General features: G+C 43.6%; 1 pseudogene; it reads right to left on the bottom strand.

Annotated features, from left to right (window-relative positions):
- Positions 1–16,841, bottom strand: part of LOC115482332 — a 63,622-nt pseudogene extending 46,781 nt beyond the window's left edge.
- Between the last annotated feature and the right edge of the window lie 2,139 nt (positions 16,842–18,980).

Raw genomic sequence — 18,980 nt, 5'->3', positions numbered from 1 at the left:
GTGTTTTGAGTGAACAGCGACAGCTGCGCGGGGGAGTGGAAACAGAGGTTTACCAAATGGCTTCCTTCCTTACAGTGGGCTAGATAGGAGCCAGCACTTCCACTCCAGCGGCAAACAGGTGGGCGAGCCAGCGGGGGTTGTAAAAGCAGCAAGCAGACACGCTCGTCTCCGTCCGCTTCCCTGCCCTCTCAGCGTCCCGCCCGCCCGAAAGGAAATGACATCAGAGGAAGGCAGGAGGAGGGTAAAGTGGCCTAGTGGTTAGGGAGATGGACTTTGGTCCTGGGGAACTGAGGAACTGAGTTCGATTCCCAGCACAGGCAGCTCCTTGTGACTCTGGGCAAGTCACTTAACCCTCCATTGCCCCATGTAAGCCGCATTGAGCCTGCCATGAGTGGGAAAGCGCGGGGTACAAATGTAACAAAAAAAAAAAAAAAAAAGATGAGCGTGCCTGCTTGCTGCTTTTATTACTGGCACCCCGCCCGCCAGTTCGCCGAAGCGACTTCGGGTAAGTCGTCGTCGTAGTTTGCCTGGCCCCCCCAGTCTACTCCCATGGGCCCTGAGCGGGTGCCCGCAACCACTTGACATGGTACGCTGCTGCAGTGTTTGCGCTTGCTGCTTGGGTGGGCGGGCCAAAATCGGGCTGGAGCCTGCCCTGGAGATATCAGCTCAGCTGAGCCAGAGCGAGCGGGTGCCGTTTCTGCGGTGGTCGCTAGGCTGCTGCAGTGTGTGTGCGCTTGGGTGGGCGGGTCTGAGCTGAAATTGGGTGGGCCTGGGTCCACCCAAGCCCACCCGTAGCTACGCCCCTGGGATACTGGACTACATGGATCATTGGTCTGTCCCAGTATGGCTGTTCTTATAATCACCTTAAAAACAAAGCTCTTTTTTACTGTGGCAATCTGCAATAACTCTATTCTAATATGAAGGAGCATCTTTGCATGCATTTGTATGTGATCTAGCTCATTAACATTAACATATGTGCTACTCTAAGTGCATAAAGGCTAACTCAGACTTCACATGGGATTTATCATTATTACTTATATTGAATTTGTTCATTTCAAGATACTAAGTATTATAAGATGTACTATACGAATGATACTTTTTAAAATATGTACCATTCTACTAATGTTTGCTATGTAAGCCACATTGAACCCGAGCTCTTCTAGGGCAAATGCAGGATAAGACTGTCATAAATAAATACATTTATAGGCATTACAGTTCCATCAGGCTTAATGTAAATGAATATATTGTTCCTTACATTATTTCCCACCTGAAGGTTCTGGCTCCAAATTATATATGTGCAAACTGCCAGTGAGGCTTAAGTCTCTCCTCACCAGTCATGCTCCATGGATCACCACTACACCAGAATGATGGCTTGGAGAAAGGGGTCGGGCCTGTATGCAGTATCCCCATTTAGATGGGGATCATTCTTGTATTCTGTTTTATTGTTTTTTGAGGCACTTCAAGATACATTTGGCAGTGGAGGCTCTCACTACTGGGACCAAGGAAATGAAGCTAGCAAATCTTCATCAAATTCTATTGAATTTGAGGCACTGCTGATTTAACAGGCTTAACTGAAGTACATGTGGTGAAATTAAATGCTGAATAGGGACCATGTGCTGTAAATCCCTTAATGCTCCCTCAGAGATTTGGTTCTGAAGTCTGCATCTGCCACAGTCTGGTGGACATTTGCTAGCCTTATCCCTTGTTGCTCTCAGATTATCTTTAAGTGTCAGCATGCCGACTACCATCCTCCCAAAACCTATACTTTTAGCTGGCATTCATGTTCAGCATTTTTTTTGGGGGGGGGGGGGGGGGAGGTTAACAGCTTTCTCTTGTGCCTTCTAAGTCTCGTTTGGATTAGTAGTTTCCCTTTGCTCACTCTACGCTTCCAGTTCTACAGGGACCAGGGCACCAGGAGCCTTAACTCACAGCTACCCTGAAGGTTTTCCTCATTTTTAGATCTATTCTTCCTAAATGTAGTTCACTCATTGCAGAGATGATCTTAGGACAGAGACTACAGCTATTTCAGAAACCCAGTTCACTTGTACACAGAGCACAGCCACCTTCCACGGCCTGTAAGTGTTGCTTCCAAAGCCCTGGCTGGTCTGAGGGGCAGAATCCAGGCTTGTCTCTCGATTTCATGCAATACTGCTGAACCATTACACTGGCTCTCTGCTTCCAGGTCAATGAGAACTGGACTCTGGCAATGGTGCCCCGCTACCTCATTCAAAACTACCTACATTTTTCAATCCTTTCAGTCCCAAATTTAATGCCTTCCCCCTTGGTAGGAAGAAATAGAACTAATACAGCGAATCCCATCTGTGGGCGTTGCTGTTGTGTGGTGGCTGTGATGCCCCCCCCCCCCCCCCCCAGAGCTGTGAATGCTGTCTCACATTCTTGTTAGGTTATACAACAGCTGTTTGCAGTCTTTCTCCCAACAAGGAAAAACGCATGTGTGTCAGTTCAATGATTATACTAAAGAAAGCCTCTTACGTTTTGGCAGGAAACTGAAATAAGGCACAGTTGCCCTGTGCAGCTGTGCATTTAATGTAAAGGTCAAACCATTACCACCACCCTGACAATGGGACTGATTTATCTGTTTAACACACACTTTATATCCTGCACATATTTATCAATGATCAATCTGCTGTTAAATTCAGCTCCTATCATATATCCTGACCCTCCTTCACTTTTCTGCTCCTATGAAAGCCATTGTGCTTCACTACAAAGCACAGCATGGTACAATTTATAATGGGATCAGACTTTTCAGCCATCTAAGCAGAATCTGAAAACTGCAGTGGCTATAGAAAGTGAACATTCCATTGAAGGTTTTTCACATTTTGTTGTGTGAGTGTGTCAGACTTAAATGCATTTAGATGGTAAGGTTTGGTCTAGAGTGTTGCACGGGGACAGAAATCTTACCCATCCCTGCCAGTCCCTGCTGGAATCTTACCTGTCTCCGCCCATCCCCGCAAAACTTTAACCCATCCCAACAAGAATTTAACCCATCCCCGTAAGAATTTAATGGTACATAAAAGAAAATTCCAGTCATCTCCCTCAGTCTCTCAGTGGATTTGAGCCACAGCACTGTAGGCAAGGAAGGAATGGAAGTTGAATCTTGGAACACTGTGGTGTGCACATGTAAGATTTGTCTCTGATTTACCGGCACTGTGTGCTGAGAGGTCACCACATGCACACGCCAGTAGGTCAGGTGACATCCGATGCTCATGCCTGTGTCAGAGCTGAGGTCTGCGCATCAGCCCGGGAACAAAGAGGATCAATTGTAACATAGTAAGTGACAGCAAATAAAGACCTGAACGGTCCATCCAGTCTGCCCAATAGTCACACTCATTATCAGTTGACTAGTAAAACAGGCCCGTTTCTGACACAAATGAAACGGGCGCTAGCAAGCTTTTCCTCAGAGTGTGTATGTTTGAGAGAGTATGTGTGAGATTGACTGTGTGTGTGAGAAAGAGAGTGAATGTGCGAGTGTGTGTGTGTGACAGAGAGAGAGTGAGACTGCTGGGTGCGAGTGTGTCTCCTCTGTCCCCCCCTCCAGCCACCCAGCAATTCTCCTCTCTCCCCTGATCCCCCTCCAGCCACCCAGTGATTCCACTTTTTCCCTTGCCCGCCTCCAGCCACCCACCAAGTCTCCTCTGTCCCCTGCTCCCCCTCCAGCCACCCACCGAGTCTCCTCTGTCCCTTGCTCCCCCTTCAGCCACCCAGCAATTCTCCTCTGTCCCCTGCCCCCCTCCAGCCACTCAGCTATTCTGGGTCAATAGGGTAAGGACTTGAAGATGGGCAGGTAAGTTTTTAGTGATTTCCATCTTAAGTAGAGGAGTGTGGTAGCCGTGTTAGTCCACTCTTAAGGTTATCAATAGAAATCAAACAAAATAAAACATGGAAAAGAAAGTAAGATGATACCTTTTTTATTGGACATAACTTAATACATTTCTTGATTAGCTTTCGAAGGTTGCCCTTCTTCGTCAGATCGGAAATAAGCAAATGTGCTAGCTGACAGTGTATATAAGTGAAAACATTCAAGCATTACTATGACAGTCTGACAGGGTGGGAGGATGGGGGTGGGTCGGAGGTATGCATGGGGACATCAAAGCATATCATTGATATTCTAACAGGATGGGTGTGGGTAGGTGAGGGGTGGGGTGATCAACAGAGACATACAGCTTTATGGTTTATAATGGGCTAGGAACCCCAGGTCCTTGTTAAGTCCTTTCTGTTGGGTGTTAAAATATTCAATCATTCTGACTTCAAAGGTCTTACGTTCTTGTATGGTTTTAAAGTTACCTTTCAGTATTCTCACTGTGAAATCACTGGTACAGTGTCCTGGTTCTGTGAAGTGCTGTCCCACCGGGGTGGGGGCCCTAATGGCTGTATTGTTCATGTGATGTCTATGCAAATTGAATCTTGTCTTAAGCATCTGGCCTGTTTCTCCAATATAGCATCCTTCGTTACATTTTTTACACTGAATGATATATACCACATTGGAAGATGAGCAAGTGAAAGATTCCTTTATGTTGAATATCTTTCCTTTGTGGGTAACTGTGGGGTCCTGTGAAATATTTTGGCATAGTTTGCAACTGGATAAATTACAGGGACGTGTGCCCTTCTGTTCCTTTTCAGTCTGTGATGGAAGTTTACTTCTGATTAGCTTGTGTTTTAAGTTGGGTGGTTGTCGGAAGGCCAGTACTGGTGGGGATGGGAATATCTCTTTCAGTAATTCATCTTCCTGGAGTATAGGTTGTAGATCTCTTATGATTTTCCTCAGTTTTTCCAGCTCTGGATTGTATGTCACTACAAGGGGAATTCTGTCTGTGGATTTTTTCTCCTTGTACTGTAACAGATTCTCCCTGGGTGTTTTGAGGGAGGAGGCAATATTCTTGGAGATTATTTTGGGGTTGTAGCCTTTCTGTTTGAAGGATGCAGTCAGGCTTTTAAGGTGTCTGTCTCTGTCCCCTGGGTCAGAGCAGATACGGTGGTATCTTGTGGCTTGGCACAAGCAGATACTTGTAGAGGAAATATCCACACTTCTACAGCAAGGATAGTGCTGGGCAGACTTATACAGTCTGTGCCAGAGCTGGTGGTGAGAGGCAGGGTTGGTGGTTGGGAGGTGGGGATAGGGCTGGACAGACTTATAGGGTCTGTGCCCTGAAGAGGACAGTAGAAATAAAAAAGTAGCACATATGAATTTATCTTCTTGGGCAGACTGGATGGACCGTGCAGGTCTTTTTCTGCCGTCATCTACTATGTTACTATGTTATGTTTGGCTTTGGAGGCATTTTGGCATCTAGTCGAAAGCAAGTCCGTTCGTGTCCTCTCGGACAACGCGACAGCAGCAGCTTATGTCAATCGGCAAGGAGGAACGAGGAGTCATCAGTTGGAACAGGAAGCAACTCTTCTCATGGTTTGGGCAGAACAGCAAGTCTCAGATCTGTTGGTGTCTCACATGGTGGGGACAACGAATGTTCAAGCAGACTTTCTCAGTGGCCACACTCTAGACCCTGGAGAATGGGAGCTCAGTGCAGCAGCATTTCAACCATTCTTAACCACTGGGGTATTCAAAGGATTGAGGCACGCAGGGGTCTCATAATCTTAGTAGCGCCGGACTGGCCTCGCAGGCCTTGGTATGTCAATCTCCTCTACCTTCTAGTGGACACTCCATTGAAGCTTCCAGAGTCTCCCGGCTTTCTGATTCAGGGTCCAGTATGTCATCCAGACCTGGCTCGATTTTGTCTTACGGCTTGGCTCTTGAAAGGGCACAGTTGATGAAGAGAGGTTATTCAGCCAATGTGGTTGTCACAATGCTTTGTTTGCGGCGTCGATCAAATTCACTGAATTATATTCAAACTTGCCATATTTTTGAGTCTTGGTGTGAAGATTGGGCCATTTCTCTGTCTCGGACTTCCGTGGCGCAGATTTTAGAATTTTTACAGGAGGGTTTTGATAAAAGCTTGGTGCCTGTTTCACTTAAGGTGCAAATTACAACACTGTCTTGTTTTCGCAGTCATATCAAAGAAACAACCTTAGCTAGTCATCCAGACGTTGTTTGTTTCCTTTGGGGAGCGGATCTAATTCGACCTCCTTACTAGATCTCCTTTTGAGCCTTTGTCAGCTTGCACTCTTAAAAGATTTGATGCTCAAAATGGTATTTTTGGTAGCCATTGCCTCCACTAGACACATATCACTACTATCTGTACCCTTCTCTACCACCGCTAACTCCAGACTCCGCCCCTTCTGCCTCGCATCACCTTATGCCTGGAACAGACTTCCCGAGCCCATACGCCATGCGCCCTCCCTGCCCATCTTCAAGTCCTTACTCAAAGCCCATCTCTTCTCCCTTGCTTTTGGCGCCTAACCACCTTCCCTACATAGCTTATAACCTTTAGATTGTAAGCTACCTACATTGACTATATAAGTTGTAAGTTACCTACACTGACTACATAGTTTGTAACCTTTAGATTGTAAGCTCTCTTGAGCAGGGACTGTCCTTCCCCATGCTAAAATTGTACAGCGCTGCGTAACCCTGGCAGCGCTATAGAAATGCTAAGTAGTAGTAGTAGTAGACACATATCACACTTGCAGGCATTTTCCTGCTGGTCTCCTTTTTTGGAGTTTTCTAAGGAACAGGTAGTGTTACGCCTCGTTCCTTCTTTCCTTCCTAAGGTATTATCAAGATTTCATTTGAACCAAGTGGTGGTTTTGCCAGTACTAGATTCTTCCTCTGAATCAGAGGACCAACGGTGTTTGCGTAAACTGGATGTCAAGAGAGTCCTTAGGCAATATTTGCAGTCTACTGAAGAATTTAGATGTTCAGATCATCCTTTCCTGTTGATTGGAGGTTCTCGCAAAGGGCTGGCAGAGTCTAAACCCACCATTTCTAGGTGGCTTCAGATAATTTCTTCCGCTTACTTTCTTTCTGGGAAACCTATTCCTGAAGGAGTAAAAGCTCGCTCTACCAGGGGGCAAGCTGCGTCATGGGTGGAGCGCTTTTTGGTACGTCCTTTGGATATATGTAAAGCGGTGACATGGCCCTCCCTGCATTCTTTTTCTAAGCATTACAGGCTTGATGTTCAGTGTCATCACAGAATGCAGTTTTTGGTGCAAGAGTGCTTACAGCGGGATTATTAGGGTCCCTCCCATGAATGTACTGTTTTGTTACTTCCCATCAGTCACTTTCTGGGCCAGTCTGGAGGGACACTAAGGAAGGAGAAATTAGATCTTACCTCCTAATTTACTTTCCTTTAGTCCCTCTGGACTGGCCTAGACCCTTCCCTGTGCTGTTGATTTCAGTTACGTTATTTCCAGTTCTTAAAGTTCCTTAAGTTCGGTGTTGAGCTGCTTTTGAGTGTTTGTGATCTGTCAAGAGTTTAAAAAAAAACACAACAAAAATGAGTGCATTAAGTATCTACAACACATTCATGCCCTGTCCTTGAACTTGAACACTACCTATGTGGGTGGGTGTGTGTGTATTATATGAGTGACTGTTTGAGTTCACCGGTTGCACAGAAGTTACTCTTCTTTCTTTCCTGCTTTGTGAAGATAATACTGAATCTCCCTCTAGCTAGCCAGTGCTCTTATTGGCTCTCACAAGAGTCAGAGCTCTCAGTCTCCACCTGCTGGAAGGCGTGCACAACCCATCAGTCACTATCTGGGCCGGTCTGGAGGGACTAAAGGAAAGTAAATTAGCAGGTAAGATCTAATTTCTCCAGTCTCCTTCTCGGTGGAAGCGCCTTTGACAGCAATTCAGCTGTGAGTTTTCTGGGATAGATCCCCACCAACTATGTACACTTGCTTGTTCTATTACTCACAGAGTCTGGTTTCATGGGTTTTCTGTTTCACCTTTTGCCTGCATGTTTTTGAATTGTAATTGCCAATATTTGCCACTATTAGACTATTTTTCCAACTGTTCAAGTTCTGTCAAGATCTTTGGGAAGCGTTGGGTTGCAATCTTCATGCTGTGTTGCAGATTTTCAATTGGATTGAGGCATGGGGGGACTAGGGTTGCCAACTAGCCAGTTTTCAGCCAGCCTGGCCAGTTTTTAAATGGCTAGGCTGGCAGAACATTAAAACTGGCATCAGAAAAGCCATTTATTTTTTCCTGTGGTATAGTAACTATCTTCCTCTCCCTTTCTCCCTCAAATCCGGTGGCTCAGAGTACCTCTGTCATCATCCCCAGGTTCTCACAGGTTCAGCAGCATCTCTCTCTCTCCTCTCTTCTACCCTGTGGGCCTCCAAAAGCAGCGAGTCACCGGCATCCAGGAAAACACACTATTTCCTTCTACCCAGAGCTTCTCTCTGCTGTTGTCCCGCCCATAGGATGATGAATCAGATGAGGTAGGACAACAGTAGAGAGAAGTCCTGGGCAGCAGAAAGTAGTGTATCTTCCTGGATACTGGTGACTCGCTGCTTTTGGTGGACTGTGAGCAGAGGCAGGAGAGGGAGGGGTGCCAGACTTGATGGGAGAGAGAGGTGGCACACTGGAAGGGAAGGGAGGAGAGGTAGAGATGCCACACAGGTATGGGGAGAGAGAGGGAAAAGATGCCACACATGTGAGGGTAAGAAATCAGATGTGTGCAAGGGGAGAGAAGTGGAGAACCCAGATCCTGTTCACGCTTTCCAAAAATACTAGGACTAGGGGGCATGCGATGAAGCTACAATCCAGTAAATTTAAAGCTAATCGGAGAAAATGTTTCTTCACTCAACGTGTAATTAAACTCTGGAATTCGTTGCCAGAGAATGTGGTAAAGGCGGTTAGCTTAGCGGAGTTTAAAGAAGGTTTGGACGGCTTCCTAAAGGAAAAGTCCATAGACCATTATTAAATGGACTTGGGGAAAATCCACTATTTCTGGGATAAGCAGTATAAAATGTTTTGTACTTTTTTGGGATCTTGCCAGGTATTTGTGATCTGGATTGGCCACTGTTGGAAACAGGACGCTGGGCTTGATGGACCTTTGGTCTTTCACAGTATGGCAATACTTATGCATTACTGTATTTATGTAGAGGAAGAAATGCCAGACCTGCAGGAGGGGAGGGGGAGAGAGAGAGAGATGCCAGACTTGGGAAGGGAGTGCGAGAGTAAGGGGTGGAGATAATGGACCAGGATGGGGAGGGAGAAGAAAGGAGGAGGAGGCATAGGTGTTGGGGGGGGGGGGAGAGAGAACCAGGGAATCAGGAAAAAGAGGGAGAGATACCAAACTGTGTGTGTGTGTTGGGGGGGGGGGTAGCAGGAGAGATACTGTCCCCATGTGTATGTTGGGGGGGGGAAAGGTTGTGGGAGAAGGAGAAGATAGGGAATAAACCAATCAAGGGATGAGACAGGGACAGAGAAAAACGATGTTAGGCATGGAGGAAGCATAGGGACAGGGATACAGAGGGACAATGCTGGACACAGAGGGAGGGACAGGGACACTGAGAGGGCAGATGGTGAACCTTGGGGAAGGATGGAGACAGGGACAAAGAGGGGAGATACTGGACAGGACACATTAGGGACATAGAGGGAAGATAGATGGTGGACATGGAGAGAGGTGAAATGTGAAATGGACAGGAGACCCTGTTTCTCTTAAGGTGCAAATTAAGGTATCTCTTAAGCAGAAAAGAGACCACAGCAAATGAAAAAATAAAATGCTCAGACAACAGAGGTAAAAAAAAAAATTCTGAATTTATTAATTGGAATATGTCAATTTTAGTAAATGTGCTTCTCTGATATCTTACATTTCAGTTTCGGTTTCTGTAGTATTGCTGTACATGCAGTTCCTGACTTTTTGAGGTTTCCAGTTTAGTCCCTTGTTTCATATTTGTGGAGGGTCTGTGTGTTTTGTGAATGTGATAAAGGTGAGGTATTCTGCTAGTGTTTATATTTTGTGTAGAGATCTGTAGCAGCCTGATTTGTTGTCTATTTTTAGTAAGAACTATATTGGTATTCTAAGGTGCTGCCTCTTTATAGGTAGGGTTGTTGCTATCTGAATCCTAGACATTCTTTCTTTCAAGTCTCTGCTGGCCACATGGAGCAAGATGTGAAATGCTTTTAGGGCCACTGCAACTGTGATAGTTGATGGCAGACCATGAATGGGGTGAGGGTGCCATTGCCAACCCCTGGCCATTCCAAGGAAATGGAGGGTTAAGTGGCTTGCCTAAGGCCAGAAGGGTCTATGGTGAGATTATGAACTTGAGCTCTCTTATTCCCAGTCTGCTGCTAACCATTAGGCTACTCCTCTGCCCTACCCTGGAAATTAGTGCTACTTTTTTCTTTTAAGATGGCAACCCTAGTGTGGACAGTTGGTTGTAGAGGGATGGGAGAAGGATACAACAGTAGGCATGGAAAGGGACTTGGGGCATGGCATGAGGGCGAGACAAGGAAGTAACATGGAGCAGGGCAGGTGTCGGGTTTTCTTTAGCAAAAAGTTGGAAATCCTAGAGTGGACTGATAGTGATCTAGGCTCTTGGGCAAAAAGGGTCATAGGTCCCTAACCATCTAGTAATTAAACTAGATAGAGTTAAAGCACAGTGAGCCCCTTAATATTGTGGGCCCTCCGGCATTGCCTGATTGTTAAAGTGGTTAGTCCACCCATGGACTGAGGTCAGGGCTCTGACTGGGCCCACTCAAGCACATTTACCCTTAACCATTCCACAGTTTAGTTTGATTGCATGTTTTAGGTCATTGCCCTGCAAGTGTTCCTTCAAATTAGATTCAAGGTGTGCTTTTTTGAGTAATGACTTTCTTCTTGCCGTCATACCATACAGGCCAGATTTTATGGAATGTTTGGGATATTGTTGTCACATCCATAGTTCGACCAGTCTTGTCCACTGAAGCTTGTAGTTTTCTTGAAGCTGCCATCAGGGTCTCGGATTGCACATCTGATTAGTTTCCTCCTTGCTTGGTCATCCAGCTTGGGGGGGTGGTCCAACCTAGGCAAGGTTTAGGTGGTGCCAGATCAGTAATCATCTTGACTGTACACTGAATGATAATGAAAAACTCTGAAATTGTTTTATACTCATCTGCTGATCTGTTCAAAGTTTCTCTTTGTTATAGCGCTCAAGGACAAACCATCTAAGCAGTTTACAACATCTAATAATTATAATAGACAAAAATAACCAGAAAAAGAAATACAATCAAAACAGGACAGAGAGAAAGAAGAAAAACCATGCTGCCGCTGCAACACCTCTACATTGTCAAGCCTCAAGGACTGAAAGGGCATCAAAGACAAGGGGTCAACTGCCATAAGCTTCACAGAAAAGGTAAGTCTTCAAGTGCTCCTTAAACTTCTTAAAGGAAGGCTTCACCCTCTGGAATAAAGGGAGTTTATTCCAGAGGGTGGGTCCAGCCACTGAGAACATGAATTTTCTAAACTTATGAAAGATGTGATGGAATGAAGGGACATGGAGCAGATTCTTTTGGGAAGAGTGAAGGGAGTGGGCGATAGTATATGACATTAATAGGTGGGATTAATATATCTGTTCCTTTTTACAGCTTTGATCTGGAGTTCTTTGGCCAGCTCCTTGCTGTTCACAGCTGGGTCTTACTTTGAAATGCACGTCCACCAGAGGGAACAGACAAACACTGCTGAATTTATCCAGCCTTGATATGGGTACGATTTAACACAGTTGGGCCAATTCAATTAGTGTGCATTAAAAGATGACTTTAACAAAGTAGTCTGGGGACTATTTACTAAGCTGTGTTGGCTGTTAATGTGGCAATTAACACACACTAACAATTAATGTGGTGTCTTAGTAATTTACTGTACATATAGTAATGACCATGTTAAAAGCAACTTGGAATGTGGTGAGCAACGAGCAGATACTGCATCTTATTGTTAATATGGAAGTAGTTACTATGCATTAATTTAACATGGCAGACAACATGGCATACCCGGATAGGTGTAGCTGTTTCATGTGATTTGCATACGCTTCTTGGAGGGTTTTTTGCACACCTTCCATCAGATCCACCCAAGAAAGTATTTGGATATAATGGTGTATAATGGTGTAACTGTTTGTAAACAAAATAATCTGAAGCTCATAATGCAAACTCCTTCTGTAATCAACAAATGACTTTATTTTCCCCTCCTCAGTTAATACATGTAAAAGATACTCCCAAATACAGAATATACTGGACTCCAGCCCAGATGGAAATACCAGATTGTTACAAATTGTTGCAGAAAAATTATGTCATTTACATATCTAACTCCACACCTCCCTTCCCACCTTCAAAACCGAATAGGATTTAAACACCCCTTGTGGTGCCCCGCATACTGTATGTAATAGAATACTAAAGAGAAATGAGGGGAACAACTTGGTTTCAAGTGTGGTTAAAGAAAACTGTTGAGTATTATGGAACGAGTCATTTGACGCATCCCACATACAACTGTCAGATATTTAAGATTTAAAAGACCCATGCTTCTGTACTCTCCTGGAGTTTGCAGAATTTTTAATGGTAAACAGGGCATTTTACCTTGACAAATCTAAATCTTGAGGCAGATATAATGTTTGATCTTCCCACTGTAAGGGAAATGGGTCCCTCCACAAAGACCGAAGTTCTGGAGGGAAGGGGAGTGCTCTAGATTTCACCAAATTAAGAACAAAACCTGAAGTTTGCCCAAAAACCTCTATGACCTGTAATAAATGAGGGAGGTTCGTTTCTGGATCTGTAAAAATTACCAACAGGTCATCTGCAAAAGCTAATGCCGTAATTTCAGTCTCTAAGAAGGATATTCCCGGTATGGAGGGGTTCCCATTTATAACCTGTAGTAAAGGGGAGACAGGGGATATCCCTGACAAGTGCCTCTACTGATCTGGAAAGCAGAAGTGCGTTCCCCACTAACTAGGATTTGCGCCATAGGATGAGTATAGACCTGGTGTAAATGTGGGTGTCTAAATGCAGCAAGGGTGTATGCAACTTACAGTATTCTGTAATTGGCACACATAAGTAGCAGAAACAAATACATCTGAGATACTCCTCATTTTCCTGCCACAGAAGAACATCGTCTATGTAATGGTGCCAGAGTTTTGTATGTTGAGAGAATGGATGGTAAACAAAGTGTTTGCGTTTAAAATCACCAACATACAAGTTGGCCAAATCTGGTGCCATCGAGGCCATGCCTTTTATCTGTAAAAATAAGTGTCCTTGAAATAGTTATCTGTTAATGCTAATCTTACAAGATCAAGAATGAACGAGTTGGGTATCCTAAGGTTGGTAGTGCGGGTGAGTACGTTTCCTCAACTATTTTCAGAGCTGCTTCCTGGGGGATATTCATATATAACAAATTGATGTTCAACGTAGCTAAAATTGTTATTGACATCACCCTTAAAATCACCCAAAAGGTTTATTACACATACAGAGTCTCTTACATAAGAAGGTATAGCTGGAACAAAAGGCCTTAAAAAACTGTCTACAAAATCTGATAACGGCTCTATAATGGCCGTTCAGCAGGTTTCCTTACTAGCCAGGAAAAGGATTTTTTGTTTAACATCAATCCAACAGTTCCAACCATATACATTCTTCCAAAAATGCATAAGACCTTGGTTAATCCTCCTGGAGCCATTATTGGATTTTGTGTGCACAGAGGCATTAATGTGGGAGGGACATGGGCATGTCAGGGGCATTCTGACTATACTTGTGAACTATAGAATAGTTGCATTTACACACCCAGCTTGTGCATTTAGGCACCACCATTTACACCAGCCATAGACATGGTCTAAGTAGTTGTGCCTAAAATGTGGCACATAACTGCAGACTTACTCTAATATTCTACAACAGATTTGGCAGGCAGCTCTGATGGTACAGAATACTAGCTTAGTATCCAGTTTTTCGGCGTCTAACTTTTAGCAACCTATACTGAATTTATCCCTTTACCACATACACGCGTCCTTGCAGAATAGTGCATAGCTGTTTTGCTGTCACTCAAATGCATAAGTGTACATTTGCCGGCAAGCGTGCAGCTATTCTGTTTATTTACGTGCTGAACTGTGGGCATCCAGTTATAGAATTACCTCCTATGTTACTAGAAAACACTTGACTGTCCCTCCCGATGAATATGTGATAATGAGAAAGCATAATAAATTGGGACTCCTTTTTATACCACACCTAGAGCCAATCCCTACAGAAATGCAAAAACGGGGAAGAGAGAGCTCCGACAGCCAGAAATTTTCTAGACTCTTCTAACTTGAGTGTGTAATAGATCTAAAATGATGCTATAATTTTTGGATTTGTAATATATTTTGCTATGTATTTTAATGATATTTTTAGTTTTGTGCTGTATTATATTGCATTCTTCATGAATATGCTTGTAATCCACTCAGAACTGGTTGGTTGAGTGGAATATAAATGTGTTAAATTAAATTTGAATCTGTACTACAGTGATTTATTGATTTTATGGGCATGTTACTTGCTAAGGAAATGAGACCTGTAGCCTTTTTCATCTGTGTGCAGTTTAAAATGTGGAACCATGGATGAACAGCTCACATCATATCTACAGCGCCAGAGCATCAGGTGTGGCAAGCAGATCTGGTGTTCCAGGGCAGCAACTGGAGAGGTTGACTCAAAGCCTGCCAGGCTACACCTCCTTCAGCTTGAGTCAGGTGGGCTTGGGGCTCCAATGGCATAGGGATTCATGGCAATTGTCCTGTTTGCTACCCTTAACACCAGCCCTGGAAGAGGGACGGCGTTAGGGGGTGGCAAACAGGGCAATTGCCCTGGGCCCCCATATTGCAAGGGGCTCCCAAGTCTGCCTTATGCTGAAGGAGGCACTGACTGAAGGCTAGCTTTGGGGCCCCCTCCCCAGGTCCTGCCCTGGGCTCCTGAATGTCTAACACCTGGAAGCAAGGCAAGAGAGTGAGAGAGAAGTTGAAAACAGGAACAGTAGGGAATGAGGAAAGAGAGAGAAATTAGCAGAAAATGAAAGAAGAGAAAAGCAGGAAGGGAGATGCAGGATGGGAGTTATAACTGCTGATGGCTATGAAATACAGAGGACAGGCAAGACTAAAAGTCAGGCAAGGGAATCAACTGAACATGTCAAATCCCATACATTAACAGCAAATTCTATGGTACAAAAATGATATCAAGCGTGTAAGGCAGCGCCTCCTAAACTTTTATCCAATATGATGCCATTTTAACACTTAAAAAAAATCATGAGATCCCACATGATGATGAAAACAAAACAGCAACTCCCTCCCTTTTTTCCTCCCTCCTTATATCCAAAGTATGAAAGAACAGTGGTGGTTGTGGCAGCGGTGGTAATGGTAGCAGTAGTTGCACAAGGTCCTGTGTTTCAGTGTGAACTTACAGATCCCGGTGCTATGTATGAGTTATCAATCTAACTAGAAGCTCACTCAGAAAAAGGGGGCAGAGCCTGTGAACATTCACAGACTCAAAGGCCTCAAGCTGACTGCCACTATAGAGCATAGGTCACAGAGGAAATCCAGAGGGAGGTGGGTAGTCCTGTTTCTTTGACCCCATTTAATGATGATGTGACCCCAGCTAGGGCCCAGACCCACTGTTTTGGGAAACAGTGTTGTAATGCACAAGGGAAGCAAAAGCAAAACTTGACAGAATTAACTAGGTTGGGAGGAGGAAGGAGATGAAAAGAGTGAGAATACTCACAGTCTTACTCCAGGAAAGGCCTGTGGTATGATACTCTTTGATGTAAGCTTGAAGATCAGTCCAGAGATTCAGGCATGACTTCACCCACTCAATGTGGCGAGAATCACTATTTGTTAAAAAAAAAAAAGCATACAAAAATGAAAAACATATATAATGTAAAATTACAAAGATGTAAATAATGTTCAGAGATTAGTTATATATTACTCAAGACTGTAAAATTTAAGTAGATAATAACAATTATCACAGTTCTGAAAAGCAGCTAGCAATACTTTATATAATGTGGTGACACTTTGGTTATCACTGTATTATGTACAAGCCCTGGATTATTGGGGCTTGACTCTAAAAATAAAATTCAAGAAATTGAAGGTTGCACTTGCTCTGGCAAACATAGCTAAGCATCCTTTTGAGCTGACATTGAAAGTGGGTTTTTTTGTGAAATTATCTCACAATTGTGTGAAATACAGAATGTTACACTGCTTTCATTTTAGTTAATATGAAAGAGGGTTCCACATCTTTTAGGTCAAGGGTACAATAAGCACCACTAAGAAGAGGCACAGTGGAAAAGTAGTATGGGGGCTTCTTTACAAAATAATCGTCCAAAAAAAGTGGTATATTGCATTACCAAAACTTACAAAAATGAGGAACACCATTTCAATCTGACTAAACAGCCTATTGCATCTTTCCATTCCAGTTCTAGAGCAGCGTTAAGTCCCCAAAGGGCTCGACAAAGGGAAACCAAGATACAATCCATACTCCTTGCTGGCTAGGAGAAAACACACTTCAAAGCCCTCAAAATTTTGAAAGGTGTAGCAGCAAAAATGAGATGGAGGCTGGCTGCACTTCATAGGATCTACTAGATCTATGCTACGTAAACTGCAACTTTGTACTTGAGGTCATTAGAAACCCTACCAATTCTGTTTAGGCTACTTACAGTGAGTGGAGTGGAGTGGAGGAGTAGCTCAAATGTTAGAGCAGCACGTTGAGACCCTCCATTTTGGATCTTTCTCGTTCCCTCATTCTATATATTCCTCCTTTTTGTACTCTCTCATTCCCTTGTTCTTTCTATCCTTCCTTTTTGGTTCTCTCTCGTTCCCTCTTTCGTACTATCCCTACTTTCTGGCTTCATCTCATTCACTCGTTCTTTTTATACCTACCTTTTGGCTCTCATTTCATCATTCTTTCTACCCCTCCTTTTTGGCACTCTCATTCCCTCGTTCTTTATTGTCCTCATTTTTCTCACTTTCTCATTCCCTCGAACATTCTATAGCTCCTTTTTGGCTCTCTCATTCCCTCATTCTTTCTATCCCTCCATTTTGGATCTCATTCCCTCGTTCTTTCTATACCTCCTTTTTGGCACTTTCTTGTTCCCTCATTCTTTATATTCCTCCTTTTTCTCACTCTCGTTCCCTCATCCTTCCTATCCCTCCTTTTTGGATCTCATTCCCTCGTTCTTTATATTCCTCCTTTTTGGCTCTCCTTCCCTCATTCTTTCTATTTCTCATTTTTAGAAATTTCTCATTCCCTTGTTCTTTCTATCCCTCCCTTTTGGCTCTCTCTCATTCCCTCATTCTTTCTATACCTCCTTTTTGGATATTTCTCATTCCCTTGTTCTTTATATTTCTCCTTTTTTGAACTCTCTCATTCCCAGGTTCTATCTATCCCTCCTTTTTGGCACTTTTGCATTCCCTCTTTCATTCTATCCCTCCTTTTTGGCACTTTCTCGTTCCCTCATTGTTCCTATTCCTACTTTTTGGCTTTTTCTCATTCACACATTCTTTCTATACCGCCTTTCTGGCACTTTCTCATGTTCTTGTTCTTACTATCCCTCCTTTTGGGCTCTTTGTTCCCTCATTCTTTCTAGTTCTCTTTGTTGTCTCTTTCTCTTTCCCTCATTAATTTTATCTCTCCTTGGTTCTTTCTCATTCCCTCATTCATTCTATCCCTCCCCTTTTGGCACTTTCTCATTCCATTGTTCTTCGTAGTCTCTCGTTCTTTCTATACCTTCTTTTTGGTTCTCATTCCCTTTTTTGTTCCATTCCTCTTTGTTGTCTCTTTCCCTCATTAGTTTTCTCTCTCCTTGGTTCTTTCTCATTCACTCATTCATTCTATCCCTCCCCTTTTGGCACTTTCTCATTCCATTGTTCTTTGAATTCCTCCTTTTTCTCACTCTCTCACCCCCTCGTTCTTTCTATCCCTTCTTTTTGGCACTTCTTTTTTCCCTATTCTATCACTTCTTTTTGTGTCCTCATTCTTTCTATTCCTCCTTTTTGGCTCTCATGCCCTCATTCTCTCTCTCTCTTGCACTTTGTCTTTCCCCTGTTCTTTCTATCCCTCTTTGGGCTCTCTCATTCCCTTATTCTTTCCCTCCTTTTTGGCTTTTTCTCATTCCCTTATTCGTTCCCTCCTTTTTGGCTCTCTCGTTCCTTCGTTCTTTCTATCCCTTCTTTCTTGGACTCTTGTCCCCTCGTTCTATCTGTCCTTTAGGCTCTCGTTCCCTCATTCTTTCTATCCCTCCTTTTAGGCTCTCATTCCTTCATTCTTTCCCTCCTTCATTCTTTCTATCACTGCTTTTGGCTCTCTCGTTCCTTTGTTCTTTCTATCCTTCCTTCCTTGCACTTTATTGTTTCCTTGTTCTTTCCATCCCTCCTTTTTGGCTCTCACTCCCTTGTTCTTTCTATCCCTCCTTTTTGGCTGTTTCTCATACCCTCGTTCATTTCCTCCTGTTTGGCTCTTATTTGTTCCTTTATTCTTTCCCTCCTTTTTGGCTCTTTCCCATTCCCTTGTTTTTTCTATCCCTCCTTTTAGTATGATCTCATTACTTTGTCATTATGGGTGTAGTCCTGCTAGTGGAGAACGCTGGACGGCCAGAAATCAGAAAGATGGCCCTTAAAAAAGAGTTGATCCGTAAGGTGGAATGGTGGGCATTTCTGTGATATCATGTTACCACGGGGGTGTCTGGTCGGCCAGCTGGCTTGACGTTCTCCATTTTAAGAGCCGTCTTTCCGGTTTCCAGCCCTCCAGCATTCTCCTGTAGCTGTTGTGAGCAGGATTATGAGATACCTTGCCCAATCACTGTCTGCTGCTGTATATGTATATACTGCTCTACATCTACATCATTTTTTTGAATTAATGTTTAAGTTAAATTATAGTGTTTTAATCTTATGTATGCTGTTCTTGCTCACAGGAGTTCATGCTGTGAAACCTTGAAATTGGGTTCTTTGACAAAGCGAGCAGCGAAACATGGTCCGTGTCGGGACCCTATTACAGCTTAAACAGTGTTTGTTCATTGAAGATTTGCATATTATAGAGTTCTGGTTGTTTTGAAATGAGTGGGATTTTTTTTTAAGAGATATGTGAGCTTGCACTATAT

Source organism: Microcaecilia unicolor, chromosome 1 (genome assembly GCF_901765095.1).
Source record: "Microcaecilia unicolor chromosome 1, aMicUni1.1, whole genome shotgun sequence".
Classification (NCBI taxonomy): Eukaryota; Metazoa; Chordata; class Amphibia; order Gymnophiona; family Siphonopidae; genus Microcaecilia; species Microcaecilia unicolor.
This window is presented reverse-complemented; position numbering and strand designations above follow the sequence as displayed.